The sequence below is a fragment of the Mus caroli genome, chromosome 10 (assembly GCF_900094665.2).
Source record: "Mus caroli chromosome 10, CAROLI_EIJ_v1.1, whole genome shotgun sequence".
Lineage (NCBI taxonomy): Eukaryota > Metazoa > Chordata > Mammalia > Rodentia > Muridae > Mus > Mus caroli.
The window spans coordinates 69,655,698-69,665,373 of NC_034579.1; the positions used below are offsets into that span (position 1 = coordinate 69,655,698).

The 9,676-nt window shown below is 42.9% G+C and overlaps 1 pseudogene; it reads right to left on the reverse strand.

The window, feature by feature from the left end:
• Window positions 1-428, reverse strand: LOC110303800 (annotated as a pseudogene).
• Window positions 429-9,676: the final 9,248 nt, after the last annotated feature.

Sequence of the window (9,676 nt, forward strand, 5' to 3'; positions counted from 1 at the left end):
TCATGCAGTGCTGCCTGCATTGGATGCAATCCTGGGCCACAAGTCTGCACACTCCTTTGCCACTGGACCTGTGACAGCAGAACCTTTCATCTCACCTTTGTTTACTCTGACCCCTGCGTTATCTTCAAAATAAAGCAACACCCCATCTTTTCTTCGATATGACTTTCGTTGTCGACTTACCACAGCTGGATGGACCTTTTTTCTTAGTTCTGGTTTGCCTTTCTTAACCGTGGCCATCACCATGTCCCCCACACCAGCAGCAGGAAGTCTGTTCAGCCATCCCTTGATTCCCTTCACAGAGATGATATAAAAGTTTTGGCTCCTGTGTTGTCAGCACAGTTGATCACCGCTCCTACCTGAAGACCCAGGGAAATCCGGAATTTCATTCTGGAGGACCCACCATGTCCTCTCTTTGATATCTTGGGCATCCGGAAAGAGTCAGAAAGGGAGATTTGGATTTTTAAAGAGACTGAATTTTTAATGTGTTTAAATTTGTCAAGAATGTCAGGTTTTAAAGGAGGGCAAATGTTTTATATTGCGATGTTGATGTTAGTGTATGGCCTGGGAGATGAACAAGGAAAGATTAGTAACAGTAATATGTTCTCAAGTCGGCAAGGGGTCAACTGTCCTGGCTAGTGTTTTGTTGTTTGGTTGTTTGGTTTTGTTTCTTTTTTTTTTTTTTTTTTTTTTTTGAGACAGGGTTTCTCTGTGTAGCCCTGGCTGTTCTGGAACTCACTTTGTAAACCAGGCTGGCCTCAAACTCAGAAACACCTGCCTCTGCCTCTTGAGTGATGGAATCCAAGGCATGCACTACAACACCTGGTATGTCCTGGGTATTTTTATGTCATCTTGACACAAGCTAGAGTCATCTGAAAGGTCGGGGCCTCATCGCAGCCATGGAAACCCTAAGACAGTGACCATTAAAGAAATCTAGAACCTTGCCTGAACCAAACCTATACTAGATATCACTTTGGAAAGCTCTGTGGATAGAGCGGGTCCAGCTATTAGGACTAATGACTTCTCTTATGCATTAAGTCCCGCAGCGTAAAGCAAAGAGAAGGTCCACATTTACCTTATGAAATCAATGTCAACCCCAAACCTGGCAGAGAAAAGCACAGTCTAAATGTGCTTCTTGTACAAAACAAACCCCTAAATAAAATACGGGCAACAAGAATCCAGCTGGGTATTCAAAAGAACAGCATGTCTCACCTCTCTTGGTGGCTCTCATAGAGATACCACAGGGTCTCTCTGCAGAGGAGAAGAGGCAATTGGCATCTGACAGCATCTGGTATCCATTCTTGTATGTGGAGGTGGGGTGGACCACTGTACTTAGACAGAGGCCAGAAGACAGCTCTTGGGAGTCATTTCTCTCCTGTCACCTTGTAGGGCAAGGGTCTCTACCAACAGGGCCATCTCACTAGCCTCACGTTAGTTTTTATAATTAAAAAAAATTACACGTATGTGTGTGCATCTGATGAGTGTATAAACACCACATGCACTTGGGGGCCCATGGAGTTCCAGAAGAGGGGCTTGAATCTTCTGGAACTGGAGTCATAGGCAGTTGTGAGGTGCCCTGTGAGTTCTGGAAACCAAGCCCCAATCCTCTTCAAGAGCACTAAGTACTTTCAGCCACTGAGACATCTCTCCAGCACCCCCACGCACATTCATTCTTTTTATCTTGTGTATAGGTGTTTTGCATATATGTCTATGCACTGTGTACATGTAATGCTCAAAGAAACCAGAAGAGGGTGATGTATCCCCCAGACTGAAGTTACAGACTGTTGTGAGCTATTATGTGTTCTGGGACTCAAATCCCAGTCTTCTTCAAGAGCAGCCAGTGCTCCCTTCTGTCTCTTCCCTCCACCCCCACACCATCTATTCTTGCCAAAAAACAAACAAAAAACAAAAACAATAAAACAAAAACAGGCAGACTACTTTGGCTAGAGACAGTGATCTTTTCTCAAAGCAAAATAATAATTTAAAACAGGAATGGAATAGGTTGAGGTTCCCTTCACATGACTAGATACAGTTTTTTAGATTCGTTTTTAAATTGTGTGTGTGTGTGTGTGTGTGTGTGTGTTTGTGTATGTGAGTGTCGCTTCCCAAGGAGTTCCAAATTAGAGAATATCTAATCTAATCTAGAGTACCTAATCAGAAGTAGAGTACTTGAAACTGGAGTTACAGGTGGTTGTGAACCACCCAACATGGGCACTAGGGACTGAATTTAGATGCTCTCAAAGAGTGACCAGTGCTATTTCCTGCCCCACTGATATGTATCTTAAAACAATAATTTCTGTTGGGCATTGACCATAGGGTAGGTCTATTACTTTACCTATTCGATTTTTAGATGGGGAGTGGGTATCAGGATCTCACTATGTAGCCGTACTGTCCTGGAAGTATATGTAGACAAGGCTGGTCTTGAACTCCCAGAGATATGCTTGCTTCTGCCACCTGAGTGCTGGGATTAAAGGTGCGTAACCCCAGTGCCTGGCCTTAATCTATAGAATTCTAATGAAAGACGTTAGAATAAGTTCAGCCTCACAAGTGAGGTTACTGCAGTGTTAATATACCAAGGGTGACTCAGAAAAAATATCAGAGCAGAGCAGTTGGACTTGCAAGTAATCCCAGCAAACTCACTGGATCACCAATGAGCCATTTGTTGTGAGACACTATTCCTAGAGAGAAGTGGATAAGCATCTATGCACCCCATATAGGGAACTGAGGACAGACCAACATATGAAGGGTCACTGACAGGAACAGAAATGACTCAGTGACCACTGCATCACCAAGGCCCACCCTAGCACGGGTGACAGCTCACCAAGGCTGGAAACCCAGAACACATTACAGGCAGCTCAACAAGCTGCAGAGTGTCTTTCCCTAGTGACTCAGTTGGTCTGAGCCTCTTCTTGGCAGTTTGGTGGTATAGGTTTCTTCTAGGCTGTCCAACTGGTCTCTGCTTCTTGCAGGCTGCTTGACTTTGATTCTTACACTGAACAAGCTTGCTCTCAGCCCCTTCTAAGACAGGGCCTTGCAGCCTGGCTTGTCTGAGAATGACTCTGAGCAGTCTTTTCTGGGGGAACAAGGTGCCTAGTGATTCTGGTCTGTTTCAGGGACTTCCTGAAATTCTTTTGTTTCCCTTCAGTCTTAAGGCACTTTATGCAGGATGGAGGGTTTCAATATTGGAGGAAATTGCTACACACCAGCAACTTTCATCCCCAAACGTAACAACTGAAACAAAAATACCTGTAATCTTAGGAGGCAGAGGAGGAGGAAATTGCTACAAATTCAAGGCCAACATAGGGGCTACTGTTGTAAAAAAGTTTTATCTCAATCTGAGATTTCTACCCTGCCTTTGACCAGATAAAAGACCCACATAACCTTTATATTTATAGTAAGCCTTAATCAGCACAAGAGCTGGGCAGATATCTATCCTCTATGCTACTATGTCTATTTCCAAGCCAATAATCCCATTATATAATTTGCCACATTTTGTTTAGGCTGCTCTTAACTCCAGTTAGCCGACCTACGTGGCCATTATTTTAAGATACGTACCTCATGGCGGCTTTCCTTTTCTTTCTTTCTTTTTTTTTTATTAGATATTTTCTTTATTTACATTTCAAATGATATCCCCTTTCCTGGTTTCCCCTCCGAAAACTCCCTCCCCTATGCTTTCCCCCCTCCCCCTGTTCACCAACGCACCCACTCCTGCTTCCTGGCCCTGGCATTCCCCTACACTGGGGCATAAAACCTTCACAGGACAAAGGTCCTCTCCTTCCATTGATGTCCGACAAGGCCATCCTCTGCTACATATACAGCTGTTCCACCATGTGTACTCTTTTGTTGGTGGTTTAGTCCCAGGGAGCTCTGGAGGTACTGGTTAGTTCATATTGTTGTTCCTCCTATGGGGCTGCAAACTCTTTCAACTCCTTGGGTCCTTTCTCTGGCTCCTTCATTGGGGACCCTGTGCTCAGTCTCATGGATGGCTATGAGCATCCACTTCTGTATTAGCAAGGCACTGGCAGAGCCTCTCAGGAGACAGCTATATCAGGCTCCTGTCAGCAAACTCTTGTTGGCATCTGCAATAGTGTCTGGGTTTGGTGGTTGTTTATGGGATGAATCCCCAGGTGGGGCAGTCTCTGGATGGTCATTCCTTCAGTCTCTGCTCCACACTTTGTCTCTGTAACTCCTTCCATGGGTGTTTTGTTTCCCCTTTTAAGAAGGATCAAAGTATACACACTTTGGTCTTCCTTCTTCTTGAGTTTCATGTTGTTTGTGAATTGTATCTTGGCTATTCCAAGTTTCTGGGCTAATATCCACTTATCAGTGAGTGCATACCAGGTGTGTTCTTTTGTGACTGGGTTACCTCACTCAGGATGATATCCTCCAGATCCATCCATTTGCCTAAGATTTTCATAAATTCATTGTTTTTAATAGCTGAGTAGTACTCCATTGTGTAAATGTACAACATTTTCTGTATCCATTCCTCTGTTGAAGGACATCTGGGTTCTTTCCAGCTTCTGGCTACTATAAATAAGGCTGCTATGAACGTAGTGGAGTATCTGTCCTTATTACATGTTGGAGCATCTTCTGGGTATATGCCCAGGAGAGATATTGCTGGGTAGTACTATGTTCATGGCAACTTCTCTATTCACCTTCTCCTTTCCCTCTTGGTTCTCCTCTGACCTCAAACATCAGAAACCCTAAACCTTATCTGTTTCTTCTGTTTAGCTATTGGCCATCAGTATCTTTATTCACCAATCAGGATAGCTTGGGAGACAAGGTCACATAGCATCACCTGGGTCTATGTGTGGATTCTCTAGTCTCTGGGGCAACCTACACTTAGCATTACAATACATAGCAACAGACCAAACCTCAACAGGCTATACAAGTGCCAGGTCAGGGGTGTGTAGTAAGACCCTTTCTTAAAAAGCCAGGAAATAAAAAAGGAGTGAAATATAAAGGTCAGGGGTGCAGATCTTGCCCAGTGTAGTAAGACTTGGTTCTATTTCTAGTACAGAGTCAAAAATAATTTTTAAATACTTTAAAATTATTATTTACTTATTATCAATAATTTATAATAAACAATTACATTATTAATTTATTTTTATTATTTTACGTCTTGTTTAATTATATATTATCGATAATTTATTAATTACTATAAACAACCACATTATTATTTCTATTATTTAATCATTATTTGATTATTTTGTTATTATTATTTTAAAATTAGGATCAGTGAGACAGCTCAGACAGTAACTAAGCCTGACAAACTGAGTTTAATCCCCAGGATTCCTAGGGCACAAGGAGAGAACTGGTTCCCACAAGTTGTCCTCTGACCACCACCACCCCCCCCCCCCCCCCCCCGCCACATACACATCATTCCATACAAGTGCCTCCATCCCCAATAAGTAAATGTAACAAAATATTTCAAAAATTAAACATACTAATTAAAATCCTTTATTTTATGTAATTAATGTATGCTAACACAAAGGATGCCTTAGTTTAAAAGGTGAAGCCACATATACAAAGAATAAAACCAATAGAAAAATGAAATGATCAGTAACCATGGCGTACACCTCTAATCCCAGCACTCAGGGCGGGGATGGGCAGAGCTCTCTGAGTTGGAGGCCAGCCAGTGCTACATAGTAGGATCTTGTCTCAAAAAACATTGTAACATTTTTTAAATTTTATTTATTATATATAAGTACACTGTAGCTGCATTGGATCTCATTACAGATGGTTGTAAGCCTCCATGTGGTTGCTGGAATTGAACTCAGGACCTCTGGAAGAGCAGTCAGTGCTCTTAACCGCTGAGCCATCCTCCAGCCCTAAAGTTACATTTTTTAATTTTGGTGGCCCACACCTTTAATCCCTTTAATCCCTCAGGAGGAAGAGGCAGGAGGATCTCTTTGAGTTCAAAGCCAGTCTGGTTTACGTAGGGAGTTCCAGAGCAGCCAGGGTGACATGCAGATACCCTGTCTGAAAAAAAAATTAAAACGAATATTTAATTTTAAAAGATACTATGGGGAAAAAATAACTTACAGAGGCAGGCGGATTTCTGAGTTCGAGGCCAGCCTGGTCTACAAAGTGAGTTCCAGGACAGCCAGGGCTATACAGAGAAACCCTGTCTTGAAAAACAAAAACAAAACAAAAAACAAAAACAAACAAACAAAAAAAAACCCCTTACATAACCAGTGGAAAACTTTAAAAAATAAATTCAATACATAACATGATGTGGGAGCGGTGTCTTTAATATTTAAATATTTATAACTAAAGGACAAGACCCATTAGAAATCCTCATAGGGGCTTAACTCACTTGTCCACTAGAAATATTCCCAGTGATGTGACTCACTTGTGCAGAATAAGAGTATTTCAAATGGGCTGCTCAAAAAAAAAACGTTAAGTTACTCAACCGAGCTCATTAATAATAACAGCACCAATTAAAACCAATGCTGAGATCCAGGAAGAGCAAAATAAACAATTCAGGGGGAAAAGGCTTCCTCGGTGATTTCTTGTAAACAAAGACTGGGGATAGAACAACCTCTCAAGGCTCTTCCAGAAAACAGAGGGAACATCTCCTCCGCCCCTTTGGTCAGGCTAGTGTAACTTTGAGAGTAAAACCTGACAGGCTCTTAGAAGGCAGCCCAGGGGAGATCTCAGAACAAAGATGTAATGTCAGATGTGAGTGAGCTGAACCCAAGGACACAGAGCAGAAGACTGTCCACCACCACCGAGAACACAAGAAGGTCTAAGTTTTTACAAGCGGTTGCAATTCAGCACAAAACAGACCCACGACCTCAGTGGGTGCTGCAACAGCGCTTGATAAAACTTGGCAGCATTCACTCACGAGAAAAATCTGGAAATAGGAAACTCCATCAGTTTCGCAGAATGTGGCTTTAAATAAAAGACCCACAGTACAGAGAAGTCGACACATCAAGGTCTAGTAAACATCATGTAATAAAAGTTAAGGCATTAATGCTTGTTTAAAAAAAAAAAAAAAAACTACAGTGGCTGGAGAGATGGCTTAGTGGTTAAGAGCACTGGCTGCTCTTCCAGAGGTCTGAGTTCAATTCCCAGCAACCACATGGTGGCTCACAACCATCTGTGATGAGGTCTAATGCATTCTTCTGGTGTGCATGAAAACAGCATAGTCATATACATTAAATAAATAAATAAATAAACAAATCTTTTTAAAAAATCTACAGTAAGTGTCATACTTGATGGCAAAAAAAGTTGCCCCTTTTGATATCATGATCAGGATAAAATTGACTTTTATCTCTTCCTTTCAGTAGTGTAAGGGAAGCCCTGCTTTATTTCTCTGTTTGTCTCCTTCTTTCTTCCCCTCTGTCTCTATCTCTCTGTCCCTCTGTCTCTGCCTCTTTCTCTCTTACACACACACACACACACACACACACACACACACAGAGAGAGAGAGAGAGAGAGAGAGAGAGAGAGAGAGAGAGAGAGAGGCAAAAAGATCAAGAGGGAGTAGTAGAGTGTTTGCATAGCATGTTAGAGTTCCTGGATTCCGTGCCCTAGTGCTAGAAAAAAAAGCAAAGAAAACCAAAAAGGGGCAGGGACAGAGTTACCTGGATACCGTGCGGTGCAGGAGGACAGTGTGGGCATCCAGTCAGTGTAGTGTTGGTACAAAGGAAACAGACTGAGCACCAGAGCAAACAGGGACACCAGACCTCTGACAGAGGAGACATACAGTGCAGGGTGGGGGAAGGAGCAGGTTCAATAGCCCTATTGAATCATTTGGACAGGAACTGTTGCAGTTTGCCCCCCCCCCTCACCTGAACAAACAATCTATTTCAGATGGCTTGCAAATCTAATTATGAAATATTAAGCCACCCCATGACTTTCAAATAGTGAAGTGTTTCACAAATGGGATTCAGTCATACCAACTCTGTGAGGAGAAACGATCCACAAATCAGACTGCATTAACCGGCGAGAGCTGGAAGAAGAGTCACGAATGAAACACCAGCATGGGATTCAGAGCAAAATCCTATCAGGAAGAGGAAAGGGAGGAAGGGTGGGAAGGGAGAGAGGGAGGAAGGGAAGGTTTGCTTCGGATTTGGGAGTTGTGATGTGCAAGCCCGTTTCTCCAGCCTTGGGAGTAGTGCCAGCTGGCTCTCTTCAAGGTCATCTTCAGCTACACAACAAGAAGACCAGAAAGATGTACTTGGAAGGTTTCAGAGCATGATGCTTTGGGCTGCGGTGGCAAGCAGAGTGAAAGTGTTTAAGGGAAGCCCATTCCTTCCCAAGGCCAAGTGCAGAAGAAATAAAAAGAGTCAACATCCGCTTTGAGAGAACTGACTGGAAGACTGCCCACTAGGGTGTACACAAGGATTAGATGGGATCTAATTAACTAATTATATCATTGTAGTCTTTGATTTTTTTTTCAAATCCTACTTTTAATGAGGGTTCTTAAGTGCTTTAACCTCCCATCTAGCCCACCATCCACCAGACATAGTAGAAAAGAAAGGTTATTAGGATACAGGGACGTGGACTTGTTTAGAAACAGGTTTTTCCCCCCAATGGAGGAGCTAGAGAAAGCACCCAAGGAACTAAAGGGAACTACAACCCTATAGGTGGAACAACAATATGAACTAACCAGTACCCCGGAGCTCGTGTCTCTAGCTGCATATGTATCAAAAGATGGCCTAGTCGGCCATCACTGGAAAGAGAGGCCCATTGGACTTGCAAACTTTATATGCCCCAGTACAGGGGAATGCCAGGGCCAAAAAGGGGGAGGGGGTGGGTAGGGGAGTGGGGGGGTGGGTATGGGGGACTTTTTTGGATAGCATTGGAAATGTAAATGAGGAAAATACCTAATTTTAAAAAAAAAAGAAAAGCAACAGGTTTTTTTGGGAGCCATTTCACTATCTGTGTTGTCAGAATATATCCCAGCAGCCCAGCTCAGCACTATCAGGCTAGCAAACACGAATCAGCAGCTATGGCCCCAGCAGAGTCAGCAGAAGCAACCAGGACCAGCAGGGACGCCAGCAGAAGTTCTCTGCCACGCCTCTCTCGATGAAGTGAAGATCAGCAAAGACAAAGACCATGAAGCATTGCAAAGCTAGCTATGCAAGCCCCTGTTACTGTCCGTTGAGTCCTATTTATATTTTTCCAAACATCACGTGTCCTCCCATGGGTCTTGGCCTCAGCAAAACACCACATAAATCTCTCTTAGCAAAACTCCACATGAGTCTCCAGACATCAGTCTGTCAATCGGCCCAAGTCCTCGGAAGCTGCAAGATGCCGCCAGAACACCACTGGAAGTTTTTTGGTGCATTTCTTTCTATGGAGTCACAGCAAACAATGATCATTGAGGAATGGCAAGGTATATCTATACCATTCAGTGCTGTCCACCATCTGTTGGGTTATGTTCATCATCTTTCTTAACATCACCTGTGTCTGCTTCAGCACACCATCCTTTCACCTGTGTCTGCTTCAGGAACACACTCCTTCATGTGTCTGCCCCAGCAAAACACCATAAACAACACAACTGACTGTCCAAAGAAACCGTAAATTTCCGCTTCATATAATTATATTCATCTAGTTAATTTTCCATGGTAAGAAATACATTTGGCAAAGATAACCAGCCTCAGGTTCGCATCTCAACCCAGACAAATCTTGTAAACATAACACACAGCAGAAGCTAAATATGCAA